This window comes from Sturnus vulgaris, chromosome Z (genome assembly GCF_052056855.1).
Source record: "Sturnus vulgaris isolate bStuVul1 chromosome Z, bStuVul1.hap1, whole genome shotgun sequence".
Lineage (NCBI taxonomy): Eukaryota > Metazoa > Chordata > Aves > Passeriformes > Sturnidae > Sturnus > Sturnus vulgaris.
In genome coordinates this window covers 28341414-28358782 of record NC_142283.1, presented here as the reverse complement: position 1 = coordinate 28358782, position 17369 = coordinate 28341414, and the positions used below count along the sequence as shown (strand labels likewise).

At 38.6% G+C, this 17369-nt stretch overlaps 1 long non-coding RNA gene across 17 annotated transcripts in view; it reads right to left on the bottom strand.

The window, feature by feature from the left end:
* Positions 1–10723, bottom strand: part of LOC148219759 (uncharacterized) — a 165639-nt gene extending 154916 nt beyond the window's left edge. For 16 of the 17 annotated variants that reach the window (XR_015799603.1, XR_015799598.1, XR_015799604.1 and 13 more), the window contains exons 1-2: positions 10595–10723; positions 1807–1922 (exon numbers count right to left, since the gene is read on the bottom strand). This is a non-coding gene — a long non-coding RNA (uncharacterized LOC148219759). The other variant, XR_015799601.1, reaches the window with a different exon arrangement.
* Between the last annotated feature and the right edge of the window lie 6646 nt (positions 10724–17369).

Below are 17369 nucleotides of genomic sequence, written 5' to 3'. Positions count from 1 at the left end.
GACCTTCACAGACTGGACAGATGGGCAAAGAACCTTCTGAAATTCAAAAAGGTAAATGCGGGTTCTTGCATCTGAGGAGGAATAACCCCAGGCACAAGCACAGGCTGACCTGCTGGGAAGCAGCTCTGAGGAGAAGAACCTGGGGATCCCAGTGGACAACCAGCTGTACATGGGCCAGCAGTGTGACCCTGTGGCCAAGAAGACCAAAGGAACACTGGAATATATTAGGAGGACATTGCCAGCAGGTCCAGGGAGGTGATCCTGCCCCTCTGTTTAGCCCTGGTGAGGCCCCATTTGCAGTACTCTGAGCAGTTCTGGGCCCCTCAGTACCAGAGAGACATGGAGCTCCTGCAGAAGGTGTAGCAGAGAGCTAGTAAATTGATCAAGGATCTGGAGAATCTCTCCAGATTGTATGACTTTTGTATGATAAAAAGTATGATTTAAAAGACTGAGAGAGTGGGACTTTGAGAAGAGGTGACTGAGAGGGGATGTCATAGATGTGTATAGACATCTAAAGTAAGGTATCAAGACGATGAATCCAGGCTCTTCTCAGTGGTGCAAACCAATAAAACAAGAAGCAATAGTCAGAAACTGATGCACACAAAGTTCCACCTAAACACGAGGAAGAACTTCTTTGCTATCCAGGTGACCACACACTGGAAGAGATTTCCCAGAGAGGATGTGGAGTTTCCCTCACTGGAGATATTCCAGAACCATCTGGACACAATCCTGTGCCATTTGTTCCAGGAGGGCCCTGCTTTAGTAGGGAGGTTGGACCAGCTGCCCCACTGTGGTCCCATCCAACGTATTGTGATTCTGTGATTCTGTGTGTAGGGAAAGTTGAATCAGAGAACTAGCTTGGGCTCGGCAAAGATGTTGTGTGATGTTGTGTTTGTCTAGGTCAGTGCATGAAATGCAAGCCCTCACAGCCTTTTTATCTCCACAGCCATGATTAAAACTTTGCCCACCTGGTACTAAGTGCAAGGTGTGCCTGTTCTGCAGGCAGCTGTCAATATTTCAGGTAGCTAGTTTCAGGTGGAGAGGGGATGCATCCCTATTTTCAGTGTGTGGGTGACAGATCATTAAACTGGAATAAAAACCAATAATTTTCTCTGTGTATCATAAATTCCCACACTGTCTCTGCATATATTGCAAAAGTGATAGCTCTAATGTCAATGTCTTGTTTCTTGGTGCTATAGAAAGTGTGTCCTTGAGTGTTTTGGCTTTGCTTTTGAGGATCTATTCATTGCCCATGTATTTGAGGTGTGCACGTATATATTTTCAAATAAGAGTCCATGTACATTCATTGATGAAACTTAAAACCCACTCTACACAGCCTCTGGAAAACATCTGCAAATTTCTAATTAAACTCTTGCATTGCAGCCAAGCCTAGAGACAAGATCTTTTAAAGAGTAGTGGAAAAGCAGTAGACAGAAATGTATGGCAGAGCTATATCCTAACAAATGAAAATTCCTAAGAGCCTGAACAGGAAGTACATGCACCAGCAATTGCATTAGTACAATCAAAAATGCGCACAATGAGCAAAGTACTCATAGTTCTTGAAGAATATCACTTTAAATACTTTGCCAAGAAGTTGTCTACACATATCTCTATGTATTTTATGTACCTGATGTTTGGCATTGGAGGGTCTGCACAAATTACCTTGGCAAAAAGAGACACTAGCTCAAGAAATAATACTGATCACCAATTAATTTTTAATGTTTTCACCAGGCAAATAGCAAAGTAAGGAAGCAGAATACAATGTTTCTGCTTCAATGCTAGAATGTGAGTATATATAAATTGTACCTTATTATTACAGAGTCTTGTGATCCTTCTCTGTGTTTCTCTTTGTAGCCGTGGAATGAGGGGGTGGTTACCAGTAGGAAGTGAATAGTCACTGCGGCATCAGATACAGCTGGAATCTGTCATACATGAAAAACAGTGTAAATAGCATAGTCTTATGCCCATAATAATAAGAAAGGAACACTACGTCCTTATTGGATAAAATTATATACAGATAAGAATAAAGCAAGACCACTCAGTTCTTAGGATATATTTAAATATCATTTGATGCTTCATATAGCTTAAGTTATCATCTTAAAATTTTTTGTTGTCTTTTTGTCTGTTCAAAAGCTAAATTAAAAAAAAAGTTGAACATTTGTGTTGCTTGCAACTCTCTAAATATTCAGTGAGTTACTAGTGGTAATTTATTATCGTAGAAAGCTAGGGTACTCAGGAACTCTGTACTTTGTGATGTTTAGCCTTTGTTGTAGGTTGTTCTGATAGAGGAGGCACAGCACTTTCTAGAATGCAGAACATACAAACTAGCCCTAGGACAACATGTTTTTGGTCAGTACTTTAATACCTTTTTACTGATAGCAAATTTGAGCTAAGATAATATTTGCTAGTATTGGAAGAGGTTGTAATGGTTTAATCTAGAAAAATATTTATGCTTGATTAATATACAGTTCTTTCAAAAGGTGTTAATGGTATAGTCCCTATATTTCCCCTTCAAAAAGACAAATTATACAGTCAATTAATCAAGACAGCAGTTGCAATCACTGACATACTTTTCTGTCAGCTTTGTTGATGTCAACAGATGTGTAGAGTGACTGCAACCCCACCACGTGAACCTCAGGACAGGTTAAAGATGAGAAGTTTACTCTAAATTCCATGTATGGTGCTGGTTGTTGGAGTGATCAATTGCATCACACAGGCTTTCAGGTCAGGGCTAACCTTTCTTGTAAGAAAAGCACAGTTTTAGCAACAGAGCTTGCGTAGTTACCTTTCCATATGTCTTTTGGTAGCATATTGATTTGAAGTATTTTTTACTTTAGAAGTTTGAGACAATGTCATCTTCATGATGTCCAGTGAAAAAATTTACAAATTTTACTTGGAAATCTTCTTCAAATTGCATCAAATCAAATTTGCACTTCTCACTAACAGGGCCACAATTTTGCCTGGTTTTGCATTAATTAACTCTTGCAGAGTTGTATAACTTGAAATATAGAAATAGTCAGGTTTTCACTCCATAATGCATGTGCGTGTGGCAAAAGTTAATTTGAACATACATTTATTAACCTCTGATCACAAGCCAGAAACACAAAAGAACCTGGAGAGGGTCCTAGTGAGTACAGTATCTCTCTTGAGACAAATCTTAGTATACCAAGCCCAGCCTAGCAGCTCTCCTTAGAGTTCTTAGTACACCTAGTAGTTCTTTGACAGTAAATTTTTAAGCTATTCAGAAATACAAGATGAAGCTGCTATCTGCAGCCTAGTACTTGTGCTGTCTCTCAGCTACTATCACACATGAAATTATATCACAGCCTTTTGAAACTTCTTTATGTCTTTTGGGAAATGCATGGCTACTACAAGGTACTAATGAATTTTTAGTACTGGAGACATCTAATCAGTTGTGTACACTTAAGCATTTTATAAAATGTTATAAAACTTATCGTTATGTGACAGGGACTTCAGTTTTATACTATTCATTGAAATATCTAGCTGTAAAAGATGTTTGGGATTCAACTCAAAACCCAAATTTGATTGTCTAAAATGTAGTTCCTTTCATAGAGAAGTATTTCTTTACCTTTATGGATATTAAAGGTCAGGAAATAAAGAACAGTACATCAGAGTTGGTGTCTTCGTTTCAGCTTGGGTACCCAACTGACTCCTCTTTGTTTAAAAGAGGTTTCTCATGCTGAGCAGGACAATTGAAGTGTGTTGTAGGTGTCTTGCCTTCTCTCCCTGTTTTGTTTAACAGTTAACCTTTTTCAAAGTTTGCAGTTGCAAACAGTTTAGAACTAGAGAGCAATTTGAGAAATATAAGGTGAGGGAAGGTCTAACTTGTATGCTGTGTTTTGCTTCATGTAGGAGATGGGGCTTCAAGGGCCACCATGAAGCACAGATCATTTTTCAGCTTCCATCCTTGTGTGAGAAAATGATATTAAGTCTGGCATACAGGTTCAAGTCCTATGTGATCAGTATGGGAAGCTGATTGCTACTTTGTTGCGGTATTCTCTCATTATCTTCAGAACCACTTTGAAAATCAAAGTGACCAACTTTTATCTGTTATTCAAGATTTCTTTATTCCAGATTATTTGTGTCTGCTTGCATAAATCAAAAAAGTTTTTGCCACTACATAGGGGCCACACATTAGACTCTATGGCTCCAATATCAAGATTGAAAAAAATAATTCCACTTTTTCCAGAGAGAAAATAAATTCTACATAAGTCATTCATTTAAAAAGCTGTCTTCTACGAAGTACTCAGTTACAGATTTCTTCAGTAATTCTTTGCTGGTGAATGTTTCAGAAGCAGAACAAGATCTTCAAAAAAAGCCTAGAGGGATAAAAAATAAATAAGGTAACCTACTTTTAAAGCATCTTGGGAAATCCCTGGCCCTGAGATGATGCTTGTCTCTGTTCTTCAGCAATTCAGATCTATACATGTCTCCCTCAAGCTGACATCCAACCCCATCTTTCCAAAAATGTTCAGTGCTGTCTCCTGCACTGATGGAGTTTCATTAGTGACTCAGGGATTAGGGCTGATCTTCTGATGTTTTGGGTGAATGTCTGAAATAACACTTTATGCAAAGCCTAGCATTGGTATTCCAAATCCATCCCATCCAGCTTTGTTTTTCTCTTACTTTCTGTCTCAGCTCAAAAAAAATATGTTCTCAGAGAAATTAAACATCTCCAGGACAATAATGGAAAAGACACATATAAAGACGATTATAAGCTTGGGTCCCAGGACTGCTCATGGACCTGCTCACAAGTCTTACACCCACAGCAAAATTAACAAATTTCTCCATGGGAAAGTATTTGTTCCTACTGAGGCACAATTTACTGAAATTTTAGTACTGGAGACATTTAAATGGTTGTGTACACTTATATATACATTAATGAAAGAGGATAGTTGAAGAGCCAGGCTGAAAATCAGTGGCAGAGCTCAAGTGGTCTATCTCACAGTAACATTGGCCACCTCTGCCGGCGGGAGACAGGTAGGGAGTTTCCTCCTGGATGCTCACCTAAGGTAAATCTCACTGCTTTGAGAGTGAAGGAAAGGAAGAAAAGGGTAAAGGTTCTTTATCCACAGTCCTACAGTTTTGCATTAGGTAACAGCTGCGGGAAACTGTCAAAAGTGTTCTATCAAAATTTACAAAATCCTACATCCACAGCACAGACATAACTAGCTGTATATATGAGACGCAATCTCTCTCTTTCATTTCAGACCTTTTTATTTTTTATATTCACATCGGAAAATGCAAGTAAAGATGGAGCTTAAGTAGCTAAAATCGTAGAAAACTATATAACATCAGGAAGTTGTCCTGAAACTTTCTGACTTCCTCGTTATGATAAATTGTATCTGTATGGGGGTTTTTTCTTCCTTTTTTTCTCAGATTATTCAGTGTAGCATTTCCATTGGCATTAACTAATACCATACAAGCCAAAAGACTACTTGTGGGTAAAAAGCAAAGCCTGTTTTTTCTTGTATGCTTGCAGAGATCTGCTTGAGATTTTGCTGCCTTTTTGTTGTGATGGCTTTTTGCTTTGCTGGTGTCAAACAAGGGACAACAGAAGTATTATTAATAAACCTCAGCCATATTGACGCCTTTAAAGCAAAGATGGCTCATGGTTACTCTATTGCTTATTTTATGAGAATAATGCTTTTGTTTGTCAAGTTCAGGCCACAGGATAAGTGGGCTCTTGTTTGTACAAAAGGTAATGTCTGTCTACAATAGCTTGTATTTCACTCACTAAAAAACAGCACATATCTAGGCTCAGTAACAACAACTACAACAGAAAGAAGTTAATTTTGGAAGTAATCTGAGAATTTCAAACTTCGTTTCTTCATTCACTTCATTCTACCCAACTCATCCACAGCACAGCCCTGCTAATTTCAATGGGATTCCACCAGAGGTGAAATCAGTTTCACACAGTTTTCCAAGTGCAGAAGCAACCAGAACTGCACTTGCCCCTGACAGAATAAGGCTGACACCAGCTCAGTGCACCAGCACTCACTGTATTCATCAGTGAAGATCTAAGTACTTTTTAAAGCTTTATTTGTGTGAAAGGGATCATTCTTCACCACAGCACTTCTTATCTACAAGGTTAAGCAGGAGGTGAGTTTCATTCCTTAGATGAGATGTTCAGACTTTCAAAATGCTTATTTGCTTCTTCTGACTTTGAGTCCAAAGATTCCAACTTCAGATTTGCTCTGGGAAAATAACAGAGATCAGAAATTGAGTCATTGCTTGATAGGTCCTTGCTAACTCTTTAAAGTGCTGTGCAGCTGCTGATGTATGTTTGTGCTGGCAGTGCGGAGTGGAGTCTTGGGAGTAAGGAATCTGATTTCAGAGAAACTAGACCCAGCTTCAAACATGTGAGTAATTCCCCCCAGCTGATAGAACTTTTCTGAAGGAAAACAATAACGAAGTAAGAAGCACACCAGCAATATCTTATATTACTTCTCTGCAATACTTTTCAAAACTTTGTTCTCATTGATCTGCTTATGCATTCTGTTCCTAAAATCTCCCTTTTGGTGATTTTACCTTTTTTGTTAGTTTAGGTGCATGATTATACGTTTCAGTGTGAGACTGTGTTACGTCAAAACACATTATATTTATTTTTAAAGCAGGGGAAGGCGAGGAGGGAAACCTCCTGTAATTGAAAAAATCCTTGGAGTTCTGTCCAGAATGGGTAACCTATTTGAGGTGTATTAGGAAAAAAAATTAATATAGTTTATACGGTTATTATCCTCTAATTATGAGGCAGCCTATCAGTTTTTTCACTGATGTTATGGTATTTACATAATACAGTTAATCTAGTTTGACCACGTTTGGCCTGGAAGAAGCTGGTTGAACTAAAACCTTAGGCCACCAAAATATGTGCTCAGAAATTCAAGAAAAGACTGAAAACTGCAGAGTGCAAGAGACTATGCTGAAAACTTACGTGTTTCAGAATTTACATTTTAAACAAAAAAGAGGAAAAGAAACAGTCAACCTTACATTCCACGTAATACCAATTTCACAGTTTACTTTTAGAAGACCAGGTCCAGATTCTAGTCATAGATCTAGACACTCCTGTGTGAAAATTCCAGGACTGAACTAAATCAATATACACCAGTTATGTCATTCTGATTTATGCCAGCTAAAGATATGTTTATGAACAGACTTCCCAATGAATGTTATTGACACATGATAACATCTCTGCTTTTCATTTGTAGAAGATTTTTCTTTTTTCTCTGAACTTTCCAAGCACAATTTCCTGATGCTAATAGGTTGGGAAGGTTCTGTGAAAGTTCTTCTTTGAGCAGGAAAAGATCATCACCAGCTTGTTTCATTATTCTGATTGTATGATGGAGGAAATGTCAGAAATAATTCCACAGGCTACTGATGTCTAATCCCAGAGGACAAATGTCTGTGTTTGAAATCCCTCTGCAGGTTTAATTTGTCCGAATTGATCCTTGTTGCAATATCTTTTGTTACTTTTGCAAACAGTAATAATGTGACAAATTATAAAACAAGAGTAAAGGAACTCTGGAATTATTAAATGTCGTTAACAACTGAATTTAGCTGATACCTTTATATTGGTAGAAAGAGCTTTCTTTAGTCTTGGACACTTAAGGCATTGAACACCTTTGGACTGCAAAAACTTCAGTAGTACCTGAGGCCACAAGAACACTCAGGAATCCAGTGTTGGATTATCAACTCCTTGTGGTGGAAATAACTACAGTGTGATTAACAGTATAACTAACAGTGTGACTGTTTCTCTAAATTTTGGGTCTGGTAGCAAGGCAAGACCTTTCTATGTTTTCGTAACAGTAAAACAATATATTCAGTAGCAAACAGAAAACCAGTTGGTCTTCTCACCCCTAGAGTCACATTAAGAGGCTAGAAGGGCAGTCTTCCTCAGAAATGGGAAAATTTAGATGGCCCAAGAGACCAACAAAAACGAGATCAGAGAGGAAAAGATTATATAAATTCAAATGAAATTCTGATTTGACATTTACTACTGACAGTAAATAACTATTGACTTAATATAATGTGAGAGTTAGTCTTCCCTTAACTTCCACGGCCTCCTAGACACTAAAACCAATTATAAAACCTTGACAGTTATTTTAAGATCTGCCTGTACTTATTAATTCCTAAATAACTAAGTCCAGAAAGAGAAGGAATAAGAGCCCATACTTGAAATGCTCTCTGATTTTCCAAACATCATTGTGCACTTAATCACAGAATGCAGGGAAAAGGTTTATCCTCAGCCTGCATGAAATGACACATAGAGAATTTGATAGCTGTCCATCTCTACCACTGCATTGTTGCTATAAAGCTATTCTGCAAAGACCTTTGTTGTCAGCTCATTCCTGTTGCAAGTAAGAGTACACTTATAATGGAAAATGACATCCTCACTGTCGCGGATTTCCTCTTATGGAATGGCGCCAACATTTCACTCCTGCCTGGGTGGTCAGGTTATGCTCCCCCTTCTATTTACCAGGGCTGAATTTTAACATAGGGTAAAAATGCTAATATAAGAAGTAAAAGTATCACCTAACTTGTAAAATCACTGTTCCATATAAGCAATAAAACAGCTGCTACCCTGGAACAAAAACAATGCAGAGGAGTGTATTATATTTTAGCTGACTTCTTTTACTGTCTTTTTATTTCAGTAAGGAAGATAAGTACAGACTCTGGATAAAAAGAGAAGTGCTTCACAAGGTCTTTGCCTAGACAGAGGTACACAGGATTCACTTGGAATTAAGAGGTAAGCTATTCTATAAAAGGGTTTGAGATAATATTCTACCTATTGTACCTTATGGATATTTTCATTATGCATATACACATGTAATCCTTTTAGGATCCTATTAATCTCTTGGCCTAAGTTATACCTAGTAGTAGTTCAACAGGTTAATTGCAGCTGTTATTTGAAAAGAAAAAAAAAAAAAAGAGATAGAAAAGGAAAAGAAAGGCTTCCTTTGGTTACAATTTTTCCTCCTTTCTACTTCATTATTTTCTTGATTGGATAAACAAAGAACCTGTTTTACCTTCTCAGTAATATTTCTTATCTCAAATAGTGCTAGTTTATATTCCTTCTTACTCATTTCTGTCAATTCAATAGTCCCAATCTCTTCAATTTCTATTCAACAAAAACATATGCATTCCATACCTCTTTTGCAAGGCACAGTCCATGTCATGTAGGTCAGCAGGAAACGGTGAAATCATGTCACTGTGTCATCCCAAGACTGTGTATGCTTACACGAAGGAGTCTTTAAATAAACAGAAATGATCCTGGGAGCAGAGAGTGCAAATGAAAGGATTCCCTGACCCCTGAAGCCATGAGCTCCCTTTCATCTCTCACTGGCTCGTTGGTGAATACTGAATCCTCCCGTTGACTAGAGCCTTTTCTCTAAAGGGCAGGAAACAAGGGTCTGAGCAGCCCAAGGCAGAAGGGGAAATGGGACCCACGTGTCCCTCTTCCTCTGTGACAGCTCTGACAATGGGGCTATTAGACTACAGAAAGGGCAGGCACTGTCACTTTCTATGTCCTCTTCCCAAAGTATTTTAACAGAAAACAGTGTTACACTCAGGAGGTTGTTTGTCTACTGAGTGAATAGATGCTTCTGTCTGCTATTTTGAACTTGTTTTGAGGTGCAGGGTAGGAAACGTAAACTAACTGCTCTTTCAGCATTGTGTATTTCATGCTGGAGCCACCTGAATGGTATCAGCTTTGGAGGCACTTCAGTACAGGATCACTTGGTGTCTTCAGAAGTCAGCAACCCAGAGCCTGCCTCTCTCATACAATGATGAGCTGATCTGTCCTCTTCACCAACAGAAAAAGGATGCCAAACATTTTGAAGGTTAAAATAGTGTAAAATCCAACCATTCTGCAGTTTTCAAGGCAATAGGACCAACTGAAGCTTCAAAATCAGATTTGAGACCCTAGCAAGAAAATATAGACCTGACTTTCCACTTTTACATTATTGTTATGATGTAATTTGGGAGCCACCAACATGGCTTTTAAACCTGAGCATCTTCAGCTCCTATTAGAACCTTTGTCATTAGCTTTGCCTAATAGTGTTGCACTTAGCATGATGTTCATTTATTTGGCATGTAGAGATCAGTTGTAACTGATAGTTGCTTCAAGACTTATTGCTAAACCTTATGGCAAAGTTTCTTTGGATCAATGGATGGAGAGATACAGAACACCTCATTCTTTGCTGCTGAGGTCATGAATCATGATAACAATTTCACTGAGAACATGAAAAAGTAACAGAAACTTCCCAAGCCATATCAAAACACTACCACATAAAGTATGATTTGGATGACCCAAAGTAGTTCCCAAAACAGCTTCTCACAAGAATAATTCTACAAATACCAAGAGAATTTGATTTAGTTGAGTAGTTATTCAGCTTTGTTGAGTTTTGCTGGACTCCAATTCCCTTTTCTGATTTTAACTGTGCTTTTAGTTAGATTTACTGCGTGTTTAAAAGAGTTAATTAGTCTGTGTCCTCACCTGATGGGGAAGACCAAGACCATACTACAGTATGGTTCTATTTGGAGGAACTGCACTGTGACACCTGAGGAGCAAGTTTACCTTAGTAAGTGATATTGATAACACAGTTGAGCAAGTCTGGAGGCTGCAGACTCCTCTTTTTCCGTCCTAAGACATGTTGGTCTTGGGATCTGGGGGAGCAATCTGTGAATCATTATCTCTCTTGCTCTGCAAGAAAAGCAAAAAAAAAGAGTTGCTTTGAAAAGCAAAATAAGAATTTTTTTGTTCAGTGAAGGAGAATTTTAACAAATTCAGTGTTTACACACTAAAAATCTCAGTTACTTTTTTTTATTATTTTTAATGACCTTTTTCAGCAAGGTAGAACTCCTTTTACAGTAATCACTAAGACACATGTGAGAAAATATGTCAGGTAATAAGGGTTAGACAGTTTGTTCCCTGCTTGCTGTGGGTTGTGAACTCCCACAGTTCCTAAGTCTTCAAAGTCCCTTGCAAAGGCTAAATAACTATCACTCATGTTCCCACCCCACAAAGGCACATCCCTTTAGGCTTTAATTGCAATCAGGCAAAGTTTTAAATGCCTCATGTAAGGCCTGGAAGCCTAGATACAGGAGGCTCTCCCACCACTATCTGAATGCATTCCTACTGGGCTGATAGCAGCAAGTGATTCTCAAGCATGTCCCTTATGGGAAGTAATATACTCTCTCAAGAGCACAGCCAGCACATGTGACAGAGATAGAAATGTAACTTACAGAGCACTTGGATCCCGTCCTTGCACTCAGGTCATAATGCTTTTATGAAATGCTAAAAATATGACTAAAGTTTTAACAAGCTTTGTTACTTTCTAATGGCGCCACATCTGTGAATTACACCATAAGTACTGCAACTATTACTTGAAAAGTTTACAAGCATATTATCTTTATTTTTGTCATAATTACCCACACATCTCAACTAGCCTGGATAACATAATCTACTACAGGATGCTTTCTAACGGAATATGTGTGCCAAAGAGGAAAATACTCCTATAGCAGCAGAGAGCTGTGGGGTTTTTGTGAGGAAGACCATGATTGCAAATTAATCCTGTGAGTACCCCTGATATCACATACCAATCCAGCAGAACAAATAAATCTCATGTAGCTGACAAGCACTGCATTAACGATCCTGACTCTGGCAGCTGTCAGTGCTCCTTTCTGCTGATGACCAAAAAGACCAAGCCAGGCAGGGAGCCTGCAGGGCTCTTGAAGGAGGGATAACCACCTGCGCCTACTTCCACATGGAGAAGCTGGCCTGCTCCAGTCATCCTTGGGAGTTGTTAAATATCTCTAAGGGATTGTTAATGAGGCATTTCAGATTCTTTAAGACCCACAAAGTCAAAATATGCTGTCCAGTTATCTCACTGAAGTCATAGCCTGGCTTAACCCAAAAACTGGAGTCAAATCCTTTCATGTTCTGACGCTGATATATTTCATTTCTTTGCACTAAAAAATGAACTAGAAAGAGATGCAAATTTTTATGGCACTAAGCATTTCTTTCATTTTCTTTCCATGTCTTACTACTCAATACAAGCACGACATATGCTGTTAGGTGGGCCCATTAATTGCGGTATCTCTCTAGACCTTTAAAATGAAAGCTACTGCCTCTGGTGGTTTAGGTGGAGCAGAGATATATAACCTCCTAAAATATCTGCAGTAGCCCCAAGTTAAGAGCCAGTATTTTTAAAATCCTTTTAGTTATATTAATACTCTCTTTTTTTTTTCTTCTGGAATGGAGTTTGCCAATATAATTTGCAATTATTACTTTGCATAATAAATTCATGATTTTGAGCTTCTGACTCTGAAAAGCAAATCACTCTGAATATATTATCCATGGGAAATGAATTTGTTTGTGTGTTTCTCCCAGATATATATACAAAATATTCCTCCTCCTGGGGTAGAAAAGAAAGGTGGGATAGATTTTTTAAAAAAGAAGATTGAGACAATTTTTATAATAAAACCCTTCCTAAGCAAAACTCTTGTAGTAACAAATCTCCTGGCAGAAGGTCTGTCAGTGGACTGTGTCCAAGACCTTAGTCTGAACAGCAGCCAGGGACACTGCAGAACAAGCCCAGTGGGGCTTATCATCTTTCCCCTCCAGCTCCTCACCCCACTCAGCCAGCTCTGGACCTTGTGCCAGAGTGCTTCCCCAGCCTCTTGCAAACGCCTTGTTTACTCCTCTGGAATGCTTTGGAAAATGCATCCTGGTGGCCTAACTCCATCTAGTCACTTTTCCTGCAGGAAAGTGAAAATAAAGGAGAATTAACAGTAGCACCATGCAGCTACAGTGTCACTCCACACTTAATTCACTGCCTACCATAAACAGTCTTGAGTTTTGGGGTGTTAAAGCGCAGTTAAGCCATCGCAGCTGGGAGTCTTGCACTCATCAGCTATGTGTGACGTAACAATGGATGTGGGTTTTTCCTGTTTACCTCAGTCTCATCAGTTAATTTCAGTAGCTGTGCTTTCCTTTATTCTTCGCAAGTTTCAAAACTGTGCCATCAGCTTCATGCAATTCTTTTCCTTGCTAGTTCACATCCCAGGCTGTCAATTTTTATCTGCTATAATTTTCATTTAGGCTAACAACTCATTTGTTGGGCTGCTCATTTCAGTAAATAGCCATGAGGGTTTGCCAAGAATGTTAGCCGGGGGCAGTTTCTTGACAGTGTTTTGCTGCCACTGTTGTTTCAGAAAAAGAATATTACAATAATTTGAAGCAGCGAGCCAGTTTGCATGCTTTTGAGGTCAGATACCATTTCTTTCATGAAATCATGTGGTTAACGTGAAACCACATGATGACTTTTATGGTATATTGATGTATTCTGAGAGTTGTATCCTGCACCGATTTTCAGGTCATGTTATTTCATTTACTTAACTGCTGTTGTGCAGAGTGAAAATTGTGAATAATTTGACCTTTTTATCTCTGTAAGCGTTTCTCTACCAGCCTCAGAAATCCTTCCTATTTCTTTCATAATTCCATCACTTATTAAATGTTCTTATTTGGAGGCATAATCTGACTTGGTAAAATTATTCATGTGTCTTTCACTCCCATTGATACTTTTGGCATGGCAAATGGGCAGATCAGAGCACAACAATAAGATATCAAGCTGCACACAATGTTCATTTGCCTCTGTGAAGACAAATGACTGCATGTGAATATAGTATTCACTAGTGCATGAGGATATGTTTTATTAGGCTTTTTTTATTATTATTTTTCATGGCGCAAAGGACTACAGTAACTTTATCTTTTTTTCTTTTTCTTAAGAAATAAAACTGCCACTTCCATAAGCGATATTAAAACGCTACTACTCCCGTATCTTTCACTTATGTAGTCAATGCTGAGATCTCAGCCAAGGGCACAGCCTAGGCATTTGCATGTCAAGATGAAAATAATCCATTTTGATCCTCTATAGAAAATGAGGAATAGAGGAAGAATAAAAATAGAGGAAGAAGCTCAGAAAACATTACCCGTCTCTCTTTGCCATGGGAGTCTTGAGGGAATAGCATTCCAGAGAGAGGTGTGATACTGCAGTGCTGCCCTTTTTGAAATGCTGGGAACCACACAAAAAGGAATTCAAACACAACAGAAGTTATCTTCATGAAAACTGCATCTATGCTCATCAGAAGGGAAAAAAGAAGAAGAAAAAAAAAAGGACTACAGAAGTAAAGTCTGACTTCTTCCTATCTAGTGGTAGCACTTAAATGAGATGTCTCTAATAGGATGTTTTGACCACAGCTGCTCAGTGGAGAGAGAGAGGACTAAGATATTTCATAACAGTAGGTGCGTCAAATTAAAACTAACATACATTAAGCAGATACTAAAAATATCAATTTTTATGTAACTTTGCAGCTAGGTATGTACTGTTGTGCTTAGCCACCAGATCTATGTTTTTAGAACAGGTTATGTAACTGGCACTGACTTGGCTGGGCACTGTGGTGCTCAAATCAAGCAGTGTGTGCCTGTCTGCCATAGTAGCTCTTTTTGCTCTGGAGACAGATATGTTCATCAATTCAGAAAGCCTTTATACAGTGGGGACGACCAAGGCCCTCAATGCAGTTCTGCAGAGGCACAGGCAGCCAGTTTGCATTGTACGTGTGTGACTGGTTGGGCTTCTCCCAGGAGATGCTTTGGGTGGTGGGTTGTGGAACACAAAATACGCCTTTTCTCCATCCCCACGCTCACCTGTAGAGATGCATTTTCCTCTACGGAATTAGAGGAATAACTTCACTTTTACCTAAATACAGTAGATGCCTTATTGCAGCCTTTGGCTGAGCCAGAGCGAAAGGACAATTCCATTTTGAACCCACACCATTCCTCTGAGCTGGTTTACCCAGGGCTTCCCTCAAGACTTAACACCCACTCTAGATTGTGCAGCCATTAACTGATGGTAGCTTAAAACTTCCTGTAAGTGATAGGCACAGGTTGTGAAGTACAGACACAAAGACCAACTTGCAGGACCCCAGAGAGTAAAGCAGTAAAGAGAAAAAACACTGATCAAATAATTCAACCCGCATTTTATTCTGTCCTACCGCTCCTCAGACCATCAGTCTTTAGAGATGATGCCACGCTATGCTTGCACATGTGCAAACATCAACAATCACAATTTTAAACTTATTCTTTTAAGTATGTATAAAGTACTGTGCAAAATGCTCCCACACAGCTCATTCCCACACAAACATTCAGCTTGTAATACAGTGTGCTACTTCCACTTTTTTTCTGAGGAAACGAAAAGCCTCATTGGACTGAAAAGAAAGAAGAATTAAGAAAATGCCTGGGATTTGGAAAAGCATGTAATATGAGATAAAACTGTGGAAAATAATGTGCAAGAAATCCATAGATTTAGGAAGAAATCTGTTACAGACTAAGTTTTAATTGGGTAACAACACTGATGAACAGATATTGGGATTTATGTTTTTCATTATTCTTTTATTGCAATCCACTTCATTTTAAATGTGCTCTTTATTTATTGCTAGGACCTTCAGATCCAGGATACCAGTCTGTAGAACTGAAATATGGGAGACAGGAAAATTGTACATTTTATATCTCTCTTTTTGCTCCTGTTAATCCTCCTCAGGATTTCCTCCTACCAAACTCATTTTTTCTCTTACTCTTCTCCAAAGCAGAACTGTTCCCATCCTCTTCTTCCTCAGCTCATCTAAGAGTTACCCAAGGTCCTTAATAAGACTGAGATCTCTGCAGCAAATTCCTTTTCAACTCTCCTGTACACTGGGTAGGAGGCAAAGATTCAAAATCTGCAAAAATAATATGTGCTAAAATTTGTGGAAGGAATAAAATTAATGCATATGCCATAGCACTACCCTGTACTACTTCCCATCTGGGAGGAAAAAAATAGGCATTTCAGCTTAATAATATGCATGGTTTTCCCATTAGATTCCAGAATCTCTTAATGTAGATACACATCATTTTTTGGATATCAACAAACCACTTGAAGTATTATTTATACTCAAGGCTAGAATGATTGTCATGAGAATAATTGTGTAAAAGCTGGAATAGGAAAACAAAATTAACATTGCTGAATGGTATTCAGGCCTCAGTGATTTGGCAAACTTAGAAAAGTTCACATGTCAGTTAAATGACAGATATGAGCCGTTGCAAAAAGTATAGTGGTATTTCTCGAAAATATCTGATAGAGTAAAGGTTAATGTTATTAGCATTCTGCTTGGTATGTAGTTGGTATGAATGCCATATGTTCTTTTTGATTTCTGTTTTCAAATATCAATGATGACTTGATTTTTTTATTAGTAGTGTTCAAGGATGCATTAAGTTTGTTTGTTTGTTTGTAAAAATAATTAAAGCTCTTAAGGTTGAAAGAAAGAGGTACATATTAAATCTACATAACTAAGCCTGCAATACTAATGTCTCCATCATTAATTACAGTATTTTATTATTCTTGGTTCAAAACAAATTCAGATTCATTTTATGCTTTTCTCTTTGGGGCTCAAGAGCTGCTTTTTTGCAGGCAGCCTTTCCCCAGCTTCATTGGGATGTATGATGTTTTAGATTTCTCTTTATGCCCTGAATCAGTACAAAATTTCTGAAACCGGCAAACATTCCAAAGAAAGAGGCAACACCTGCCGAGTGTAAGGAATCCATGTGCAAGCAATATATGTGTGATAGCCAACCTGATATTTGTCATGTGAGTTAGCCCGTCCTTAACAGGCTGCCTGTATCAATCTTTTAAACAAAGGCAGAGCACCTCCATCATCCCTTACTGGTAGCTTAAGTTCTGCACCCTGTTTTCATTTGTTTTCCCGTGGTGCTTCTCCCCAGTCTGTTTTGCAAGTATTGGTTTCCTCTCACATCCCCAGAAGGAAACTGCAAAGGGTGCTGCAATTTTCATAAGTACAGATGTTTCCAGAAGTTCCTCCAGCTTGTACATGTCTCTGGTTACTCATTTACTCTCGTTAATGTTTAAGGAACACGAGTAAAAAAATCTTGCCTGTTTTCCAGATAGGTTGGAACTATGATCTTGCTACGAATAGTGAGATGGGAACATGCCATGTAAAGCCCTGCGAATGGCGAAGATCTGGGAGAAGGCCGCCAAGAAGAAAACGGTGACCAGAAAAGTGGCATTTAACTCCCAACCAGTATTTCAGAGCAATAAGTAAAACAGCCTAGCAAAAATTCATGCTATGCTGACAAATGGTATTTACAAACAAATGTCAGATCAGAACAGTGGCCCACACCTGAGATATTAAACAAAACGCAACAAAACCGTCACCATTCCATGCACCACTTCAGACAGTAATCCCAATCAGTGTGACCCAGGCATACTGGAGGTTGATCTGCTGTGCTTATGCACATT